The 24,481-nt window shown below is 43.6% G+C and overlaps 1 pseudogene; it reads left to right on the plus strand.

Moving 5' to 3' along the window:
• LOC138823855 (chromodomain Y-like protein) overlaps positions 1 to 24,481 on the plus strand; it is a 70,272-nt pseudogene that overhangs the window by 42,241 nt on the left and 3,550 nt on the right.

The raw sequence follows: 24,481 nt of genomic DNA on the forward strand, positions 1-24,481 counted from the left end.
TTGGGGCTCCTTTACAGACTCGCCAAAATGCCTTCAAAAGGCATCACATACTGGGCACTGGTGGCTCATGCTTGTTATCCTAGCTACTCAGGAAGCTGAGATCTGAGAATGTGGCGGATGATGACTCTCTATGTGACATACTGACTCTCAAAAGCCTTGGCAGCCACCAGAAATAGGAGGTCAAGTGGCTTTCTCTCAGGCCTCCATCTGTAGGGCAACGGGAAGGTTAAACTGGAGGTAGGGTAAGGCAGAGGCTGCAGGGAGTTGGCCCAAACTCAAGGGACATCTAATGGCCCATTGGTCGCCAGGAAAGAGGCCTGGCTAATCATTGTTCAGGATTATGGCTTCCCCAGTAGCCGGCAAGCCTTCAGCAATGCAAGGTGAAGTATCCTTTGGAGCCGGATCATTCAGACCCAGATGACCATGGTGGAAAGGAAGAAAATGTAAAAATGCTATCCCGCCACTTTTTTTCTGTGCATTCCTCACCCCCACCCCCCCAACCCCCGCACAAGGCCTGAAGTTCTAGGATCTCAGGATAGGCTGTGTTTCCAGCGGCAGCACCCCAGACTATGGTGATGAAAGCTGAGGCACGGTTGCCATGACCTGAGTTCAAGACCGTGTTTGGCAAAAAAAGCAATATATATATATATATATATATATATATAGCTCCCTGGCTTGGAATTCACGCCGTTTCTCCTACCTTTGAATTTGAACTTAAGGCCTGGGTAACTCTGAAGCACTGAGGATGAAGGGGAAGCTCACCATGCTTGAAGACAAGAAAGTAAGGCCTGGTCCCTAGGCTTGAATTCAAGTACCCACCCAGGAAACATTCTATTTATATACATTATAAAGGTAGGATTTGTACTTATGTATAAATGGTCAGTCCATATCCTGTTTGTTGTGGTTATTTACTGCATTTTTGTTTTATTCATTTATTTTCCATTTTTTTATTTTGCAAATACTGTACAGAGGGGTTACAATTACATGGGCAAGATAATGAGTACATTTCTTATCAAGCATTGTAGCCTCCTCCTTTGTTTCCCCTTCCCATCCCTTCCCATCCTCCTCCCAGCCCCCCCCACAATCCTCCCCGCTTCCCCCCTCCCCCCCACCTCTGCTGCACCAAAGTTTTAAAGTTCATTTTCGACATAATGACTTGTACATCTCAGTTTTGCAATGGGTCCTCTTGTATCCCTATTTAAACGATTTGTTTTTCCCCTTCCCCTCCACAAATTATACCTACATCAAATACAGTGAAAGCAGGATTTATACTGTGGGGAAGGGACATACAAAGCAACAAAGAAATAATCTTATAAATGTGTTAGAAACAATCTCAAGAAAGAAAAAAAAACACATTTGAGTACATATCTTAGGGTTCATTTCCCTATCACCACCTTATCTGTCCTTTTCTGCTTGACTCAGACATACACTAGATATTACAAATAAGGGAAACAATGGGTTCATTTCCCTATCACCACCTTATCTGAACTTTTCTGCTTGATTCAGACATACACTAGATATTAAAAATAAGGGCAACAATGGGACCTATATTTCTTTGGACCTGGCTTACTTCACTTAATATAATTTTTTCCAAGTCTTTCCATTTCCTAATAAATGGGGCAATGTCATTCTTTCTGATGGAGGCATAGAATTCTATTGTGTATATATACCACATTTTCTTGATCCATTCATCTACTGAAGGGCATCTGGGTTGGTTCCATATCTTAGCTATAGTAAATAGTGCTGCAATAAACATAGTCGTGCTGGTAGCTTTAGTGTGGTCTTGTTTGTAAACATTTGGGTAAATGCCCAAAAGTGGGATTGCTGGGTCATAGGGGAGTTCTATGTGGAGTCTTTTGAGGAACCTCCATACTACTTTCCAAAGTGGTTGAACAAGTTTACACTCCCATCAACAATGTAGTAAGGTTCCCTTCTGTCCACATCCTCTCCAGCATCTTTTGTTATTAGAGTTCTTGATTATAGCCATTCTAACTGGGGTGAGGTGGTATCTCAATGTTGTTTTGATTTGCATTTCTTTTATGGCTATGGAGGTTGAGCATTTTTTCATGTGTCTATTGGCCATGCTTCTTTCCTCTTCAGAGAAATTTATCTTCAAGTCTTTAGCCCACTTATTTATTGGGCAGTTATTTCTTTGAGGCTTTGTTGTTGGGGGATTTAATTTTTTGAATTCCAAGTATATTTTAGATATGAGATTTTTTATTGACTGTGATGATACATATTACATTTATGATATTGATGACAACCCATCACATAATATCTAGATTTGTCGATGTGTTCTCCATCATGTCTGACACCCAGGACTCTCAGAGAAAAGGAAAACAGGTATCACACTCAGCTTCATACTCCATGATCCAATTGTTTGCAGTGCTGGGATCTGAACTCAGGTACTGGCAGACCCAATTCAGACCCTGAATGGGTGTGTCAACACGGCAACCTCTAGCCAATGAAGCTGCCAGGGAATTTCCAGACCCTGAGATTGAGCTACAGGGGTGATCAAAATAGCCATACATGGGTAGACAGGTGGTAGAACACCAATAAATATATATTTGTACAGAGTGCCAGAGACATCTACCTAGGATTCAATGACATCAACTACATTCCTACTACCTCTTAGGTATTTATTATGCCACCATTGAAGGAACAGTATTCTTTTCATGCTTAATAAACCATTCATTAAGATGAATCATTGTCCAAGGATCATTATAATTTTGGACTAGACCAATACATGCAGAAACTTCTCATTCAATCATGAGTTTGCTAACATTTCATTGTTATTCCCATGCATAGGCACAAATATCTTGGAATCTCCCCCCATTGGTAGGTGTCAGGACCAAGATTCAAGCTCAGGGCCTATGTTGCCACATGGGCCTATTTCTTCCCTGATAGCCCATTAGCCTTCACCAATGCAAGGTGAAGTAGCCTTTGCAGCCGTGTAATTCAGACCCAGGATGGTCACCGTGCAAAGAAGAAAATATAAAATATAAATATAAAAAAATCTATCCTGTGACATTTTTTCTGTCATTTTTCTGTCATTTGTTCCTGCAAACTTCAGAGCCTAGGATCTCAGGTCCATGGGAGCCCGCCAGCCTAAGGTGATCGAAGCTGAGGCAGAGTTGTCATGAACTGAGTTCAAATCCCATGCTTGGCAATAATAATAATAATAATAATAATAAAAACAACACACCCTGGCTCAGAATTCTCACCATTTTTCTGCCACCTCTGAGATTCTAACTCAAGTCTGGGTAACATTGTTGCACTGTGGGGCAAGGTGAAGCTCACCATCCTTGAAGACTACAAGGTCAGGCCTAGTCCTAGGGCCTGAACTAAAGCCCCAGCACTGTCAAAAATCCTATGCTCACCTGCTTTACACATAAGATTTCTCTTTACATAGAGATGTGGAATGCATCATGCATTCAGTGTAGTTATTATTTTTATTGTGTGTCTTAGTCATGGATGCCCATTTTGTATTTTATTACATATGATGACAGCTATAACTGTGCTGACATGGATGGCAACTGATTCCCATGAATATAGAGTTGCGTATATAGCATACTGCATCCTAGCTGAGACCCAGTACTTTCACAGGACAGAAAAACAGATGCAACGATTGGCTTCTCACATCAGGATTCATCTTTTGGCAGTGCTAGGATCTGACCTCGGGGACTGGCAGGCCCAATAGGGTCCAGGTAAGTGTGGAGCACATGGGCAGCAAAGATGGCGCTGGGAGGGGGTTGAGTGGACAGAACCTAATTTACTGTAGAGCACATGGCCAGCCAAGATGGCTCTGGGAGAGAGTAGAGTGGGCAGACCCCAATTGACCTGCCGATCAGTGCCTAACCAGCCCATGAAGGCTCAGGTGAATGATAGGGTGTGACCTTGACAGTGATTGGTTCCTCTTCCTCCCTTACCATACCACCCACCCTTTTTGTCTTTAAAAGGGGCTGCTCACTGTTAATAAATGAGTTTTTCTACCTGCTGGATTTGGCTCCCTGCTGTGTCTGATTATCTCCTGGGCTGAGGGAGGCTAGGGAACGGGCGAGCGCTGCACTTACCTTTCCTCGGACCCCGTCTGTCTTGTGTGGGACGGACGAAGACCCAACATCTGGCGCCCAACGTGGGGCACGAAAGGAAAAGATACCAGCCGAGGCTAAGCGGTCTCTTGGGGTAAGTGAAACCCTAAATATGGGTAATGCTATATCACAGAAGGAGAAGGAAGAGGCAACATTAGGCCTAGAAGGGGTACAGAAGGACTTGGGAAGTGAGAAGGAAAAGGAAAGGGTCAAATCCAATCCAGAACGCACTGAGACGTGCACAGTAGAAGTCAAAACGAGGGTAAAAATTACCCCCTCTGACCCAGCTGATACTGACGGTCCTAGGCCCCCTCCCTATTCTCCTGATTGGAGGGGAGGTATGGTGCCCTACAGACCTGTGAGAGGGACTTGCAAGACCCAGACCCCTACCAGCCTTCTATGGAGGGGCCGAGGGCCGGGGAAGTAACCTCCTCGGAGACCTCCTCTGGAAAGGAAGGGCCACCAAAGAGCCCTGGAAAGGAAGGGCCACCCAAGAGCCCAGACTCTCGGCCACAGGATTCGCTTCCCCAAGCGTATCCAGTCAATCTGGCACCAGGAGCTAACAGGCCCTTGGAATGGTATCCATGGGAAGCTAAGGATCTTAAAGAGCTCCGCAAGGTGGTGGCGGAGGATAGCCCAAACTCTCCCTGGGCCCAGACCCTATTCCAAGACATTGCCTATCACCCTTGTGTCCCTAAGGACTGGATGGATGTGGCCAAAGCCGTTCTTACTAGTTCTCAGTTTATTAAATGGTGTGCTTTCTTTAAGGAGGAATGCAGAGTGAGAGCAGAGAGTAACCGGCAGGCTCAACCTGCAATACCTATTACTTATACCATGTTAGCAGGGACGGGAGAAGCCTACTCCACCGGCGTGGAACAGGCTGCAATACCTGGCCCGTACCGTGACCAGGTGAGGCAGGCAGGACTTGCTGCGTGGTACAAACTAGATGATGGGCCTACTGAGTCCCCCATAGCAGGAGTGAGACAAAAACCGGGTGAGTCTCTACCTGATTTCATAGACCGAGTCCAACAGAGTGTTCACCGCAAGCTGCCAGCAGGGAACCTCCGAGATCAGTTTGTAAAGCTGCTGGTCTGGGAAGGGATGAATGCAGACCACCTCATGGCCTGCTCGGGATTGAGAGAGAGTTCCCTGAGCAGATGGGTGGTGGCCTCGCAGGATGTGGGAATGCAACAGCACCAGTCCCAATCACTAGCTTTAGCTTTACAGGCTCAGGCATTTGCAATGACTGAGGCTATTACTCAGGGGCTGGCAGCCCAGGGCCAAGGAACCCCAAGACTATCGGGAAGAGGGACTTGTTTTAAATGCAGGCAGGAGGGGCACTTTAAGAGGGACTGTTTACAACAATCCCCCGCCAACCGGCCTGAGAGCAAACCACCCCCTACACCCTGCCCCAGGGGCATGGAGGGATACAAGTTTGATTTAGAGGGGAAGTCTTTAAACTTGGGGAGGGGCATCCTCTAGCCCCTTTAACTCAAGGAGGAACCCCCTCTGCTGTGAGGCCCAGGCAGCCTCATGGCGGGGTGACCCAGGCCCATTGTACTATCCCCTGGAGGACGGACTCCGCCCTAAAATGAGTATTCTCATAGGCGGAAAGAGGTTTCACTGCTTAATTGACACTGGGGCAGACTGAACCATACTCAGGGAGGAGGTAGTGCCCTTGGACTGGAAGCTTGCACCTGGGGCTCCGATATTGGGGGTAGGGGGCAACTCTGAGACCAAAGAAACGGTTGCCCTTTTGACATGGACTAGCCCAGATGGAGAACAGGGAAAGATACACCCTTTAGTGGCAAAGAACCTCACTGTCAATTTACTAGGGCAAGACATACTAAGACAAATGGATGTCGTGGTCACTACAGACCATCGAGCATCATATGATGATATCCTGGATGGAGAAAAAGCACAAAGGCTTAAACAGGAAGAACATAGGGGACCCTCTCAGGTGCACCCCCAATCCTAAAGGCCACTGCCCCCCAAGTACCTCCCATTAGGTGGAAGCCAGGAAGCCCAATCTGGGTGGCCCAGTGGCCATTGACCAAACCTAAACTTGAAGCCCTCCACCTTCTGGTGGAGGAACAGATAAGCCTCAGGCATATCGCCCTTCTATAAGTCCTTGGAACACACCCGTATTTGTTATTCAAAAAGCCTCCGGGGCTTGGAGGATGCTCCTAGATCTACGAAAGGTAAATGAAAGGATGGAGCTAGTAGGAAAGCCCCTAAAAGGCATGCCCTGGACTCCTGCTATACCTTCAGAATATACCTTGGTTGTGATTGATATTAAAGATTGTTTTTTCTCTATCCCTCTGCATCCAGATGACTGCAAGAAGTTTGCTTTCTCTATACCTTCTCTTAATTTTTCCCAGCCTGATCGGAGGTTTGAATGGACAGTGCTGCCACAGGGTATGGCCAATAGCCCGGCCTTCTGCCAACAATACTCGGCCACACTTTTAGAGCCTGTGCTGGGTTCAGATAACTCCTTTGTCTATGCCTACATGGATGATATAATTCTGGGACACCGAGACCCAAGCTGCCTGGAAGGCCTTCTGGCCCAGGTTCTGGACATATTAAAAAAGGGGGGTTTTACCATAGCCCTTAATAAAATTCAAAAGGTAGCTCCTTTTAAGGTGCTCGGGACCCACTTTACCTTGACTCAGGCCAGCCCCCTTAAGCCTTTGCTGGATATTCCGGCCACTCTAACCTTAACCCAACTTCAGAGTCTTTTAGGGGAAATAAATTGGCTGTTGCCATGGGTTTCTGTCCCTAAAGATAGTCTTGTGCCCTTATTTGCCCTGCTAAAAGACAGGACGCCACAAGAAGTTATTACAATGACAGACAGCCATAGGGCAATATTTTTGCAGTTCCAAAAAGCCCTGGATAAAGTTTCTCTAAAGAGGTATTCTATTAGTGAGCCCATTTCCCTTTGGTTGTTTGCAGGGGTCACATTAATATCTGCAGTTTTAACTCAAAGTGGGGAGCCATTAGAGTGGGTTCACACTCCCCTGGGGGCACGCCTCGGGTATATTCTCAAGCAGACCAACTTGCAGATGCTATTGTGAAGGGAAGGACGCAAGCCCAAAGGCATTATGGCCTCGACCCTCACTCCATTGTTTTTCCTTTTCGGATGGCAGGCGTTGAGTGGCTCACTCGAGCCAATGCTCATCTTGCTCTCTCCTTGGACGGGTTTCTAGGCCAAATTGACTGCCATTATGGGCCATCCAAATGGACTGTCATGTTATGGCGGCTTCCCCTCAAAATACCATCTCTATTTTCTCCTACGCCTATTCCTGGCACCCTTCATGGTTTTACTGACAGAGGTAAAGCAGGCTCTGCATATGCAGCCTTTGAGGAACAACAAAAGACCCCGAGCCAACAAAGATTTCAACCTTGTCAAGGGTCAGCACTATATAAAGAAATGCTGGCCATAATTATGGCTCTTCAGGACATTCAAAAACCCTTTAATTTGTATTCTGATAGCCTATATATGATTAACTTGCTCCCTCATATTCCCCAGGCACATATTAAGCTGGATGAAAACCCTATTTCCCCCCTTATGGTTACCCTTAAGGGCCTATTAGAAGGGCGGGGAGCCCCTATTCATATTCAACATTTGAGAGGGCATTCAAAACTTCCTGGGTTTTTTCCCCTACGCAATAAGTGGGCAGACCAGTTGGCTACTGGCCCACAAGCATTAACATTACAAGAGGCTACCTGTTTGCATGATTTAACCCATATTAATTGGAGAGGTCTTCAGCATAGATTTCCTCAGATTACTGTAAAGGACCTTAAAAGGATAGTACATACCTGTAAAACATGCCAGCCTTTCTTAAAAGTACCCCGTTACAACCCCCGGGGTAAATCCCAGAGGCCTTAAACCTAACGTCCTCTGGCAAACGGATGTCACTCATTTCCTGGCCTTTGATAAGTTTAAATATATCTTTGTCTCTATAGATACCTACTCAGGAGAATGCTGGGCCACAGCACATACAGGAGAAAGAACTAAACATTCACAAGCACATTTTCTTCAATGCTTTGCCACCTTGGGTCTACCAGCACAAGTTAAAACCGATAATAGACCCTCTTTTGTTAGCAAAGCAATGTCAGAGTTTTTTGACAAATGGCATATTAATCATACTACAGGAATTACCTATAATCCCCAAGGCCAAGCAATTATAAAAAGAAATCATCAATGTCTTAAAGAGCAATTATTAAAACAAAAAAGGGGGAGTTAGCCCCCATATACAGTTACAGATAGCTTTGTTTTTAAATTTGTCAAAAGGGGCAACTGAATCTAGATTTCAAAAGCACTGGGGACAACTAAACCCTAAGCCCCAAGTGAAAGTCAGGTGGAAGGACCCCCTGACACAACAATGGAGAGGACCTGACCCCCTAGTTACTATGAGCAGGGGATTTGGATGCGTTTTTCCCATAGGGGAGTACACTCCCATTTGGATCCCTGCCAGGAACCTAAGTTTTTACCCATTTCCTCTATACAGGAGGATGCCCAAGAATAAGCTAACCAACAAGGAAAAAAAAATGGCCATGGCCGAGGCTTATGTTTTAAAGACAAAAGCCAAAAAGACAATTATTAACCATCCCCAAGGGCAACCAGCAGATGGCGATACTCCAGCTGTCCTGACACTCCAGCTGTTGGCTGTCCTGACTCTCCTGCTCCTGTGAACGGCCGTATGGAATCTGCCTCAACCTCGACAAGTGACCTGGGCAGTGGTCAATGCTGGCAATGCAGAAATCATCAGGAGCACCACAAGAGAAGCTGTCCTTTTGACCTGGTGGCCTGACCTTCATTTTGATCACTACCCTATGGACTGCTTAATATTTTTGTAGGAGTTAATTATTTTAATGTTACCTGCTTTAATTGTTCTTTTACTAATTGCTTGTATAGCAGCATTGAATCCATACTTAATTGTTAAACAACCACCTTTTGTTATGCTTCCAGCTAAGATTTTGTCCAACCCCACAGGCAAATAGCTGGATTAGAACAATCCCCACCTCTGGACTCTGAAGTGGCAAAGACTGCTATCCCATCCTTCACTAAGGTTAAAGGAGTAGTAGTGACATTTCCTGGCCTGGGAATGCTTTTGCTGATGGTTTTTCTATGCCTTCCTTGCATTATACGTGTGCCGCGGACCGGGTTCTGTCGGGACGACGGAGGATACCTAGGGGAGGAACCTGGAATAGAATGGGGAGATGGCAAACAGACAACTCACACACATTAGGAGTGGATGCTGAGTGCTGAGTGCTGAGTGCAATTTAATGCAGAGGATAACAAACTTTTATAACAGAAGTCTTCATAAGAAAAAGGGGCAAAAGGTTACACAATCTTGCTGCAAGGCTTCGTTCTTGGATGGTCACCAGCTGGTCGCCTGAAAGGGCAAAAGTTTACACAATCTTGCTGCAGGGCTTCATTCTTAGGTGGTCACCAGCTGGTCGCCTGAAAGTCACTTGTTTCTGGCTTATCTCTAAGAAATATAATGGGTTTCGACGTTTGTCACCATCTCACCATTACCTTATTTCTATAGAGGCCTTAATTATAAGGTTACGGAGGCCTAGATCTAGCAAGTCTCTTAGTAAATGAGAGTACCAGGAAGTTCTTTCTCCTAAGTAGTTATCTCAGCAACTGCCATACATTCCTTCTGTTCTAGCCGCGCCTACAGCTTCTTGTAAATTTCTTACAATTCCTTCTGCTGGAGTGACTTTGTGAAACCCCCAATACTTTTATATTTGCTTATAACTTGTCTACTAGCCTCCATAAGAGGGGTTTCAGGGTAGCACTTAACTCTGGTGAGTTAGTCATATTTTTAAGACACTCATCAGATATTGGAGTCGTCAACACTCTTAAGAAAGAGCTTTGAATAAGGGAACGTTGACAATGAGTAAGTACAATGAACAGCAGAAACAGTAAAAGATTGATAGGCACTCTTATGAGGAGAAGAAAGACAGAAACACATCTTTTCCCAGGGGGTTTTCCAGCCTTTTCCCAGGAGTAGGCCTCTTAGAAGCCCTATTCTCCGAGGTAGACTTCGGTGAAGTCCCAAAACTTGGAGATAGGTTTCTGTAAAGCCCCATTCTCTGAGGTAGACTTCGGTGAAGTCCCAAAACTCAGAGATAGGTCTCGAGGCCCCTATCATGGTCTGATAGATGGTTTCCCATGCTAAGCAGACTCTACTGGGGTCGGCGTGGCATACGTGCACTGCAAAACTCTTATGAGCTTAGCCAGCCAGTTAACAAGCTCCAAATGAATGAATTCCCCCCCCAGAGGAATCGCAGCCAGAGACGGGTAAGAGGGGGTGTCAGTCTGACCAACCTAAGACAGGGCCTTCAGCTTCGCTCTGAAGAAGTTCCCAATGATGGGCAAGGCAGACAAGGCGATCCACCCAACCTAAGACAGGCGGGTTCACTTCTTTAAGCAAAGACAGGGGGAGATGATGTTGGGAGCAATTGGGAGCTGACAGTAAAGCTCAAAGGTCATCTGGACTCCTGTGCTAGCTTAAAGACATGTACAAGGAACTGGCTTACTTAAACGACACCAGGTGCCCAGGTATTAATTGAACTGCTTTGGACATTTCTAACTGTGGTGGGACTGATGTTTATTACTGTGCTAGGTGGGTCAGCCATTAAAAAAAAAAAAGGGGGGGGGAATCTGTGGAACACATGGGCAGCAAAGATGGCGCTGGGAGGGGGTTGAGTGGGCAGAACCTAATTTACTGTAGAGCACATGGCCAGCCAAGATGGCTCTGGGAGAGAGTAGAGTGGGCAGACCCCAATTGACCTGCCGATCAGTGCCTAACCAGCCCATGAAGGCTCAGGTGAATGATAGGGTGTGACCTTGACAGTGATTGGTTCCTCTTCCTCCCTTACCATACCACCCACCCTTTTTGTCTTTAAAAGGGGCTGCTCTCTGTTAATAAACGAGTTTTTCTACCTGCTGGATTTGGCTCCCTGCTGTGTCTGATTGTCTCCTGGGCTGAGGGAGGCTAGGGAACCGGTGAGCGCCACACTTACCTTTCCTCGGACTCCGTCCGTCTTTTGTGGGATGGACCAAGACCCAACAGGTAAGCACACCAGCATGTGAGCCACTAAGAAGCTAGGCCATTCCCAGGACCTGAGATTGAGCCCCGGAGTGATGGCGACCAGTGATGGAATCCAAACTACCTTGTGACTAACGATTCTTGGATCTGCCCCTATGCCTCCATTTCATGACTGTGATGATTATGGTCATGTTTCATCAACTCTTCATTAAAAATAATCGATACCCCATGAGTCTTGCCTATGATTTTCTACTCATATCAAGCAAGAACTACTCATTCAAGGATGAGATTGATTGCATTCCACGACTCTTCCAAGGTCTGGAAACAAGTGTCCTAGGATCTCTAGCCATTCCCTCATCGTCACAGGGCTGACTGGGATTCGTCCTCAGGGCCTTCACTGTCTGGTAAGCCTGTGGCTCCCCCAAAAATCAGCAGGCCTTCAGCCATGCCAGGTCAACTTCACTCTGCAGGCAGCCATGTTTGGACCCAGAATGGTCACCATGCAAAGGAAAATAAACATAAAAGAGCCAGGTAGAATTTCCTCTGCTTTTTTTCCCCTCGAAGGTTTTTTTTTCCCCAGCAAACCCCAGAGTCCAAGGGTTCTAGGACTTGATGTGGGTCCAGAGGCTGCAGCCTAGGATGATCAGAGCTAAGGCAGAGTTGCCACGACTTGAGTTCAAGCCCCAGATCTGGTAAAAGAAAAAAGAAAAAAGAAAAAACTATGAAGGAAGAAACCTAGCTCAGAATTTGTGCCATTTTACAGTGAGAGCTGGGATTTTAACTCAGGTTTGGGTAACTCTGTTGCACTGTGGGGGAAGGTGAAGCTCACCGTCCTTGAAGACTAAAAGGTTAGTCCTGGTACTGGGCCTGACTTGAAGCCCCAGCACTGGACAAGCCCACCTCCTTTAAACCTAGGATCTCTACATACGGGTGTGGTATGCACCTTGTTTTCAGTGTAGTTAATCTTTTTATTTTGTGTCTAATTCATCTATGTATTGTGTATTTTACTGAGTATAGGATGACATATATAACTGTACTCACATGGATGACAACCTTTTCCCATGGGTATAGAGCTGCCTATGCTTTCTAGATCCTAGCTATGACCCAGGACTTGCACAGGATAGGAAAACATCTACAAGGTTTGGCATCTCACATCAGGATGAACCTTTTGGCAGTGCTGGAACTTGAACTCAGGGCCTAGCAGAACCAACTGCCAAATGGGTCCACATGAGCACACCAGCTTGTGAGCCACTAAGGAGCTAGACCATACCCAGGACCTGAGATCTAGCCCTGTGGTGGGGGTGGAGAACCATATTCACCCATTCTTAAGCTAAAATTAATATGCTAATAAAGGCCTGTTTGTAGAGAGTTGGAGATGTGGTGAGCTGTGTTGGAATCCTATCTTCCATGTGACTACCGATTCTTGGATCTTTCCCACTGCCTCGATTTCCTAAATGTAATTATTATTGTCACACTTCATGCAGTCTTAATTAAGATCATTTCCTATGCAAATCATGCTTGAACTTCTCAACTCTTCCCTAGGCCTGAATTCAAGCACCAGTACTGAAAAACATAACATTTATAGACATTTAAAATATTGGAGTTATATCTCTATATTCATTTTAAATCATGTTTGTTGGAGTGATTCATTATATTTTATTATTATTGATTCATTGATTGATTTAGCATTTATTTTATGGACTGTGAGTACACCTATAACATTTATTACATTTGTTCCAATCTATTCCATAGCATATAGCTTTGCAGAGATAATATGTACATCATACCTGACACTCAACACTTGCACAGAAAAGGAAAACAGTTGTCACACATGGAATCTTACTCCAGGAAGAAGATTTGGAAATGATGGGACCTTGACTGAGGGACTAGTAGGCCCAATTCATGAAGGGGTGAGTGTCAGCACGGCAGCATCTAGCCCATGCAGGTGCCAAGTGGATCCCAAGACCTGGGAACAAGTTTCAGATTTGGCCAAATTAGCAAAAATGTTCTATGCAGATGATGGTATACAAATAAATATAAATTTAGACATTTACATACTGCCAGAAATGTCTATTTAGTGTTCAATGACACATACTACGCTCCTACAGATTCTCAGGTCTTTAGTGAGGACTCCATTTAATCAATAGTATTCTTTTAGTGCATAATAAACTATGAATTAAAATCAGTCTGTGTCCTGTGATTATTGGGTGTAATTTTCTGCTAGACTGATTGATGAACTACTCATCCAACCGTGACACTGTTCACATTCTTCTGGTGCTCCTATGGATAGGCAATAGTTTCTTAGGCTCCCCAGCCCTTTGTAAGTGGCATGAACGGGATTCAAACTAAGGACCTAGGTGTTCAGGTTGGCGTATGGCTTCACTGACAACCTGAAAGCATTCAGCAGTGCCAAGTGACCTACAGGTTGCAGCCGTGTCATTTGGACCCGGATTGGTCACCATGCAAGGAAGGAAAACCAAGAAACCGCCGACCATCCACAGATGGCGTTTTTTTCGGTGCTGTTTTCAATTTGTTTTCTTGTCAGTCCCCGAGGCGTACCATCCCCTGATCGGCTGTGGGTCCAGAGGCTGCACCATCCCAGCCTAGGGTGATGGAATCTCAGGCAGTGTTGCCACAACCTCAGTTCAAGTACAGTGATTGGCAATCAATCAATCAAAAAATATTAAAATATTAAAAATAGCCGGGCGCTGGTGGTTCACACCTGTAATCCTAGCTACTCAAGAGGCTGAGGATTGTGGTTCAATGCAACCCAGGCTGTAAAGCCCATGAGATTTTTATCTCCAATAAAGTATTGGAAAACCAGAAGTGGTGCTGTGGCTCAAGCGGTACTGCACTCGCCTTCAGCTGAAGAGCGCAAGGACAGAGCCCAAGGCCAGAGCTCAAGCCCCACGAAAAAAAAATTGTAAAAATACTAATGAAGCTCACCAGCTTGACATTCGTGCCTTTTTTTTTTTTTCCTGTCAGGCCTGGGATTTGAACTCAGAGTCTGGGTAACTCTAATGCAATATGGAGGATGGGGAAACTCACCGTCTTTGAAGACAAGCAATTCAGGCCTGTTCCCTAGGCCTGAATTCAATCCCCAGCCCTGTTAAAGTAATATTCATCCACATTTGAAATAATGAGTAATATCTACATACTTATGTTTACCGCATATTATTTTACTGTTTATTTATTTTATTTTTTGCACTATTCATTCATTCATTATTTATATTAACTATTATTACACTTATAACTTGTATTAAATGGATTACATCTTAGGAGAACTATACAGATTAGCATATGTATTATATATCTTACTTCAGACCCAGGACATTCACAGAAATTCTATAGTAGATGATCCCATGCTTAGAAAAACAGAAAGAATACACCCACCAAAGTCGAATTCATCCCTAAGCAACCCAGTGGCTCACATCTGTAATCCCAGCTACTCAAGAGGTGAGAACTGGAAGATGAAGTTTCAAAGCCAATCTAGGCAGAAAAGCCTGAGAGACGACATCTCCAATTAACTGGCAAAAAGCCAGGCTACAGGTATGGCTGAAGTGGTAGAAAATCAGCTATGAACAATCAAGCCAAGAAAGAGCAAGCTGCATTCAAGTGCAGAGAGAGGGGAGTAGGGGAAGAAAGCAGAGAGAAATCCTCCAAACACAGAGAACAAAACAACAGTACACACATCCCACCTAATTTATGGCACCAACAAACTGAAAATAAAAAAATCAAGCAGTTGTATAACTTTACATGAGCACACATGCTTTTAGGTACACTTCAAAGCTATGTTTTAATAATATACATGTAGATATATTAAATATATATATATATATATATATTTAAATAAACTAAGAAACTAGCCAATGAATAAATACTTCTGAATTAGTGCCTTAAGGATGACATTATAAATTATTTATATTAAAAGTGTATTCCAAGTTTCATTCCTCAGAATCAATCTTTGATAAATTTGTTCAAGTTTCATTCCTCAGAATCAATCTTTGATAAATTTGTTCCTGCGCTGGGTGTTGGTTGCTCATTCCTACAATCCTAGCTACTCAGGAGGTTGAGATCTGAGGATGGCGGTTCAAAGCCAGCCTGGAAAGGAAAGTCCATGAGACTCTTACCTCTAATAAACCGGAAACGGCACTGTGGCTTATCTCCAACAAACTGGAAATGGCACTATGGCTCAAGCTGTAGAGCACTTGCCATGAGTTGAAGAGCTGAAGGTGGGCAGCCAAGCCCAGCGTTCAAGCCCCACCATCAAAAAAAAGAAAGAAAGAAAGAAAGAAAGAAAGAAAGAAAGAAAGAAAGAAAGAAAGAAAGAAAGAAAGAAAGAAAGAAAGAAAGAAAGAAAGAAAGAAAGAAAGAAGGAAAGAAAGAAAGAAAGAAGGAAATTTGTTCATACAGATCATAAAATTCTAACCTTCTGAGCTTTAGGAAACTTGTCTTCGTTTTCTTCCAGGGTCTTATGCTCTTTAAGCAAGTACTCCACTACTGAGCTACATTCCAGTCCCAATGTTTCAGTTTCTCATTTTAAAATTCACTTTATTCCCATAATGCTTACAAGTACCTACTGTCCTCACAGAAGTGAGTTTTTATTCAGAAACCCAACCTTTTGTGGTATGAGGACTCCTCTAGTGTATTTTGTGGTAGGCACTGAGGAAAACACACACGATACAATTGCAGAGAGTTTATAGTTACAGAAATAACTCTAAATAGAATTAACATGAACTGTCCCTCTAGGGAGGAAGGATGTACTGATTTTAATTCTCACTTTTCATGGCAGATGGTCAAAATGGAAACACCAATGTGCTATGCTGAAATGTAAACGTTTAAACCCCTTTTTGAAAAACTCTCTTGTTATAAAATCAAAATATATCAAATAAAGGCCAAGTGAACTTTAAAAAATATGAGAAATGCTAATGAAGCTCCCTGGCTTGGAATGTATGCTATTTTTTGTCTGCAAGGCCTGCGATTTGAACTCAGGGTCTGGGTAACTCTGTTGCACTCTGGGGGAAGGGGAAGGTCTCTGTACTTGAAGATCAGAAAGTCAGGCCTCTTCCCTAGGCCTGAATTCAGGCCCCAACCCTGGAAAACGTAGTCCTTACATGTATTTTAAAGATAGGATTGAACTTCGAGACAGGTGTTCAGTCTATATTATGTTTGGTGTGGTCATTCATTTTACTTTTTGGTTTATTCATTTATTTACCATTTATTTTATTGACTATGATGACACCTAACTTTGTATTACATTGTTTACACCCTATCACATAGCATTTAGATTTGTTGACTTGTTCTCCATCATGCCTGACATCCCGCACTCTCACAGAAAAGAAAAACAGGTGTCACACTTGGCTTCTTACTCCAGTATGACATTTTTGGCAGGCTCTGAGATCGAACAAAATAGCTATACATGGATAGACAGGTGGTACTACACCAATAAATACATATTAGTACAGAGTGCCAGAGCTGTGTATATAGTATTCAATGACATCTGCTACGTTCCTACCAAGTCTTAGGTAGTTATTATGCCTCCATTGAAGGAATATTATTCTTTTCATGCCTAAGTAACCATTAATTGAGTTCAATCAGCGTCCTAGGATTATTTCATCTAATTTGAGTCCAGACCGCTGCATGAACTATTCAATCATGAGTTGCATACCATTCCATTGGAATTTCTATGCACAGGGAGGAGTCTCTTAGGATCTCCTGCCATTGGTAGGTGACAGGACCAGGATTTGAACTCAGGGACTATGTTGTGAGGTTGGCCTATAGCTTTCCTGACAGTCCGCCAGCCTTCAGCAATGACAGGTCACCTGTGCGTGGTATCCATGTCATTCAGACCTAGGATGGTCACCATGCAAGGAACCAAAGCCAAGAAACCGCCTACCATGTTCAGCTTGATGCTTGTTTTAATGTCATTTTCATTTTGTTTTCCTGTCAGACATCAGGTCTTAGGATTCCAGGATCGGCTTTGGTTCTGGAGGCTGCACCCCAGGCTAGTGTGATGGAAGAAGAGACAGAGCTGTCATGATCTGAGTGGTATACAATTAATACATATTGGTAGAGTGCCAGAGCCATCTATCTGACTGAATGATGCCTACTACATTCCTACCAACTCTTAGGTATTTATTATACTGCCTTTGAAGTAATATTATTCTTTTCATGCTTAATAAACTATCAATTAAAATCAATCAGCATACTAGGATTATTACATCCACTTTTAGATTTGACTGATGCACGAACTACTCTTTCAATCAGTATTTCTATGCATAGGAATGAGTCTATTGTGATGTCCTGCCATTGGTAGGTGTCAGGACTTAGATTTTTAACCCAGTGCCTATGTTGGCAGGTTTCGCCTATGGCTTCCCTGATGGCCCACCAGCCTTCAGGAATGGCAGTTCAGTTCCACTTTGCAGCCGTGTCATTCAGACTCAGTATGATCAACCTGCAAAGAAAAAAATAACGTAAAACCACCAGTCCTCTGCAGCTGGACACTTTTTGTGCTGTCCCACTTTTTTTTTTCTTCCTGCAAGCTCTCAGGGTCTAAGATCCCAAGATTGACTATGGGTGAGAGGCTGCAGCCTAGTCTAAGGCAATCGAAGCTGAGGTAGACTTGCCATGGCCTGATTTCAAGCTCCATGGTTGGCAAAATAAAAAAGAATAAATAAAAAAATTAATTAATTGTTGAACTAAATTGAAAAAAATCCCCCTGGTTTGGAATTTCTGCCAGTTTTCTTTCCTAGCCTGGGATTTGAACTCAGGATCTTGGTATATCTGTAGCAATGTGAGGGAAGGTGCAGAGTTTCTACTACTTGAGTTCAAATCCTGTGCCAAGACAAAAACAAAAAATTAAGTCACTGACCTCAGCTGGGGGGAGGGGGATAGCTGTGGAGCTGGGAGGGAAGGGAAGGCAAGGGGAAAACAAAGGAGGAGGCAACAATGCTCAATAGTAAATGTACTCATTACTTTGCTCATGTAACTGTAACCCCTCTATACCACATTTTTACAACAAAAAATAGACAAAAAAGGAAACAATTTAGAGCTCAGAGAAACACTTTGCAGGTAAGGGAAGGATGTCTGAATAGCTGTACAAATTATACACTGCAGTTTTTAAAATGTTCAGTATGAAATTGAATAAAAATAACTCCTTCCATTAAAAATAATTAACTGACTGTCTTGGAACTGGGGTAGTATTTCTGCCACTGCTGGGATTTGATCTCACCATCCGGGTAACTCTTTTGCATCGTAGGTGAAGGGGAAGCTCACTGTCCTTGAGGAAAAGAAATTCAGGGTAGAGTTCCCAGGGCCTGAATTAAGTCCCTATAATGGAAAATAATATTTATGTACATGTGTAATATATGTGACGTATTACATGTGTATGTTTATTACAAACTATGATTTTTATTATTGTATTAGTATCATTATACACATAATATTTATTACATTTTGCACATCTATTATAAAATTATACACATCAATTTAGGACATTGACTCATTTTTCATTAATACTTTATTAAGTGTTGAAACGTGATACATAATTAAATGGAGGCATTTGTCACAGCCTTCACATGTTTGGAGTCACTCCCAAATATGAGCTGTGTCTTGTTTATCTTTAACAACTTCCTACACGGATTTTTTAGATGATTTATACTCAGAAGTCTTTCCTTGAGGATAGGCAAGTTGAGGGATAATATTGTAAGGGTGGGACTGGGAATGTGGCTTACTGGTAGAGAGCTCGCTCAGCATGCGTGAATGCCAGGGTTGAATCCTCAGTGCCACATACTCAGAAAAAGCCAGAAGCTGTGGAGTGCTCAAGTGGTAGAGCACTAGCCTTGAGAAAAAGAAGCACGGAGACAGTACCCAGGCCCTAAGTTCAAGCCCCAGCACTGGCAAAAACAATAGGCCCGATTCCAATGGCTCACACCTGGGACCGTTCTTCTCAGGAGGCTGAGATCCGAAGACCACAGTTCAAAGACAGCCTAGGCAAGGAAAGCCTGTTAGATTCTTATTACCAATGAGCCACCAAAAGACCCCATGTGGCACTGTGGCTCAAGTGGTAGCTTGTTCGCCTTGAGAGGAAGAGCTCAGGGACAGTGCCCAAGCTTGAGTTCGAGACACACAATGGGAAAAAGTGAAGGTTAATCAAAGTACTTTTCCTATTTGCTAATTAGGAGAACATTCTCTGAAAAAATGAAAGCTGATATACACCAGAATTGGAGTTAGAGCTCAAGGTTCAAGTTTAGCAGATCCATATGCCCAGCCTCTCAGACTCTAGAATTATAACCTTGTGTCCTACAGGGTTCGGAAAGGTCCATTGTTGAAAGGCTTAATATGTTCCCCAAGCCCTTTGTGATAAGCAGTTGACTTGTATTGTCAATGTCATTACACTTCTGGCCTAGCAGAGCACCAGTAGCTAAGGCCCATCCCCTAGCTCAGGAGGCTGAGGTCTGAGGATTACATGGTGAAGCCAGCCAGGGCAGGAATGTCTATGACAATCTGAATTCCACTTCTGAAAGGCAGATGTTCAAGAGCTTCCTGGGTTTCCTTTGGTGATGAGAAGTTACTTGTACTTGAGTTGAACTCAAGGCCTGGGCACTGTCTCTAGCACTCTACTACTTGAGCCACAGCACCAATTCTGGCTTTTTCTGTGCATGTGCTACAGAGGGATCAAACTCAGGGCTTCTTGCATGCTAGGCAAGCCCTCTCTCACTAATCCACAATCCCAGTCCTCTCATCTTTTTCTTAATGGTAGTTTCTACCTAAGTATGCTACCATTTTACATCCCCCAAGTTTAATTTTCTGAATACCAGTTATTTCAAAAACCCTGATCTTCCCTTCTCCTACCTGATTTGTGACTGCTCCTGCCTTGGCCTCATAATAAAATGTAAAAAAGGCTGCTGAGATCTTAAGTGTGCACCATATAAGGAACCAGGCCTGGAACTCTGGAAGAGAAAAGCCACGGGCCTGAAAAAAAAAGAATGATGCAGTATGTGCAACAAGCCTATCTGAAAAATAAATCTGTACATAAAAGGAGAAGCATTGCATACAATCTGTTTGCACTCAGGGAGGTAATATACACACATAAGTAGGTAGGACAATCATACATAAACTTGGCCTTCTCTTTTTGAGTTTTTATGGTGGCCATCCCGTGCTTAAACTCAGGGCCCTATGTGTTCCTCAGCCGTTTTGCTCAAGGCTGAGACTCTACCACTGCCACAGCTCCACTTCCAACCATATGGTTGTTAATTGGACATAAGCGCCTGCCAGGCTTTCCCGCCTGGTCTGGCTTGTATCTCCTGTTCGGCTTTCTTTCTCAAAGCTGGAGCTCTACCCTCTGGGCCTCTGATTCACTTCTGGTATTCTGGTGGTTTATTGAAATAAGAGTCTCGCAGACTTTCCTGCTTGGGCTGGCTTTGAACAGAGATCTCCTGAGGAGACTTCAAGTGGCTTTCCACAGGGATTCGCCGAGGATCTGCTCCACACAAACCCTTAGTCTAAATCTTGAGAGGTACTAGAACAAAAGGGAAACATGATGATGCTTCTAGTGTGTTCTAGATACTTAAGTTGGAGACACAAAACACTCATAATTATAGATAATTTTATAAGCCTAAGGAGCAATGCAGACAGTATGATGAACGCTCCAGCTTTTGGTCCTCTCATCCTGAGACAGTAAATTCACTGCAGCTCAATGCTAAGTGACTGAACTGGCATGTCCTGTGGACATTTGCTGCCAAAATCATGTGACACTCATTTCTCACTTTTGGCTTCAAACCTGTGACCAGAGGAAAAGATGAGGAGAGAAATTCCTTCTCAGAGAAAGCACCTATAAAGAACATTGGGTAGTTTACTTATAAATTCAAAGCACTGGAATGATGCTGTTAAGTAGTCAGATTGTCCAGATTAAAAAATGAAGAAGAAAAGAAAGGCAGGTGCCACTGGCTGCTGACTGAAATCCCAGCTCCTCAGAGGATGAGATGTAGAGAATCTGAGTTTGAATCCAGCCAGCATAGGAAAGTCCATGACACTGTTATTTCTAAGAGATCACAGAAAACCCAGAAGTGGGGCTGTGGCTCCAGGTTAATGCACTACTCTTGAGCAAAAGTAACTCAGGGACGCCTATGCTCATAGTTCAACCCCAGGACCTGCTTCCATGTCTTTGTGTATGTGTGGATGTATTCCTATAGGTGAAGCTCCAGAGTAGCTATGATGAAAGGCACCAAGCTAGAAAATTGGTTTTCAATACAATGATTTCGTAACACGGAGACTGCTTTCAGGACAGTGCATGTTCCTGGGTTCCCCTCACAGTTTCCAGTGCAGCCTGAGGGTTTCTCTGCCTCCCAGGACTGTTGGAAGAAGTCTCTCTCATGGTCTGGACAGGCAGACAAAAGGCCGCAGTCCTGTACAGCTGTGTAACAAACAACTCCATATGGGACAATTAGTAAGGAGGAGTGTGGATGGGCTCTGAAGGTCAGGACAAAAAGGCCTCTTTGTACCCCAAGCTATCTCTCTCCCCAGTGCTCCATTTTAACAGGAAGCCTTCATTTGTGCCACCTCCTTTGGCAGGCCAAGTTATCAGCACTAATCTTGCCTTTGTAAGACTGTATTCTGGTGATCAGATACAGTGCTCAATATAATTCAGGAGTCCTTCTGGCAGACAACTAGGGCACTTAACCTCAAGAAATGTTTCATTGAGGGAGATGATAGGCCTATGATGCCTCTGCTAGGTTTCCGGAAGCTTTAGAAATCCAATCACATGTCTGATCTCACCATGCTTCCTGTCATCTAGGACTGCTGAAGCACATTAGGTTTTGAAACCTTTGACCTCTCCTAGTTGATCCCTGGGTGGCAAAGTTTTGGGGTTGAACACAGTGCCTGGGTGCTGACCATGAGGTCAGTGAAGGAGCCCAATGCTTTAACATTTTGTGTCACAGCTTTTACTTCTGGTATGTGTGTGGGTGTGTGTGTGTGCAAGCTTGCACAAATACACCAGTCCTGGAGCTTGAACTCAGGACCTGAACACTGTACCTTATTTCCCTTGTACAAGAATAGTCCTCTCCCACTTGAGCCACAGAGCCACTTGAGGATTTTTTCTAGTGATGTGTTCCTGAGAAATCAAGTCCAGAGTTTCATAGATGCAAAGCACCCAACCCCTAAGGCACATACCCATCCCTCTACTTCAGGTTTGTTATTTTGTTTCTTTTTTGTTGTTGTTGCTTGTAGGAGTTGAAGTCTGGGTCTGGGTGATGTCCCTCAAGTCTTGTGCTCTACCACTTGAAGCAAAGCACCATTTCAGGTTGTCTCATGGTTCATTGGAGCTAAATGTCTCGGGGACTTTCTTGCCTAGGCTCGCTTTGAACCATGATTCTCAGATCTCATCCTCCTGAGGAGCTAGGATGACAAGCATGAGTGACAAGCATCCAGCTTCCACTTCAGGTTTCTTAGTGGTGAATTGAAGATAATAGTCTCATGGGACCTTTTGTGTCTGGCATAGTTTGGAAACCAGATCCTCAGATCTCAGCTTCCTTAGAAGGCAGGCTGACAGACTTCAGCTATAGACCCCTAGACTGTGGCACTCTACTGCAAGGGGGTCCTTGGCTCCACATGGTGGAATGCTAGCCATGTGCCCAAGAGGTAAGTGTCAGTGCCTATGCCACGAGTTCAAGGTTCATGACTGAGAAAAAACAAAACAAAACAATTGTCTGCAGTAGACAACTCACCCACTCTTCAGTAATACATAATTTTGTCCCTGCTATGGGGACATATCTGCATCTCAATATTCTTGTCTGCATAATCATCTCAGTTTTGTAGCTCTTACAAGGACCATATGAAAGAATGCACTCTGTGAAGGACACAGCAGATGGCACTCTTTGAAGGACTCAGCACACAACATCCTGTGAAGAAATAGCACCCAGCACCCAATGCAGGACTCAGCACACTGCACCCTGTGCCAGACTCAGCACAGAGCACCCTATGAAGGACTCAGCACATAGCTCTATTCCACAAGCTGTCATTAGAATTAGGTTGCTTTCATCAGTATCACCATTGTTTGAAGAACATTTCACAAATCACACAAGTTCACATCTAATGGTTTAGTGGGGTGTTTTTTTGGGGGGCAGTCTACCCATAGGGCTTGAACTCAATGCATGGGGATACTGTTCTAATAACATTTGCTCAAGGCTAAGGCTCTACTACTTAGAGCCACATCTCCAAGGGTCTCACATACTTCCTACCAGGGCTTGGTTTTAAAGCTCTCAAGCAGCCAGGATGATGGGGGTAAGCCAGCAGCATCTGCTTCTGTGGAGCTGGGTTGCAGCTGTTTACATATGCCTAAGTCAGGTTAGGTGGCAACTCTCAGTGCCAGACTCCTAGCTTGTTCTGTGATGTGGTATTTGAAGTCCTGTCCTTCTATAATTGCAGTTAGAACATTCTACCTTTTTTTGGTGGCAATGCTGGGGCTTGAGTAAGGGCTTAGACACTGTCCCTAACCATTTGTGCTCAAGGCTAGCACTCAATTGATTGAAAGACAGCAGAACTTCCAAGTTTTCTGCTTAGTGGCACTGAGGAGTCGAACCCAGGGCTCATGCTTACTAGGGGAGCACTCAATCACTGAGCCCCAGGAGTAAAGGAGGTATAAATAGATAGATTGTTGTATATAAATATTATATAGACAAAAGAGAGATGTCTATATTATTACATTATAGATAATATTGTTATCAATTATTAGGTATTAAATTATATCTCCATTTAATGATGTGTCCCAGCTAACAATTAATAAAGCATTAATTAATACTCAATATCCTGTTATTGTTTATCATATATGTACATACATCCATACATATAATTAAATATTTTAGAGAATGAGACAGGTGTCTATATATTCTTAAATTATGCATCATGTGATACTACCAATAATTAGGTATTTATGTCTCTATGCAATTTTTATTCTGTTAATATTAATAAAATATTAATTAAACTTAATCCACATCCTATAATTACCACATCTAGTTTTATCCTAGAATGATTCATTATTAATTCAATCTGTTTATCATTTATTGTAGTGACAATTCTTCCACCTATGACTTTTTTTAACTTTGTGACATTCTACTTACATAGCATATTGATTTGCATCCAAATTATACATCCTACCTGACACTGAACACTTTCAAAGAAAAGAAAATCATGTGTCATGCTCGGTTTCCCACTCCATGATTACATTTTTGGCAGTGCTGGGATCTAAACTCAGGGCCTAGAAGGCTCAATTCATTTATGTGTGGCTGTCAGCACAGCAGCCTCTAGCCAATTCCGCTGCCAGGTTGT

Source organism: Dipodomys merriami, unplaced genomic scaffold (genome assembly GCF_024711535.1).
Source record: "Dipodomys merriami isolate MVZ:Mamm:240054 unplaced genomic scaffold, mDipMer1.0.p SCAF_124, whole genome shotgun sequence".
Classification (NCBI taxonomy): Eukaryota; Metazoa; Chordata; class Mammalia; order Rodentia; family Heteromyidae; genus Dipodomys; species Dipodomys merriami.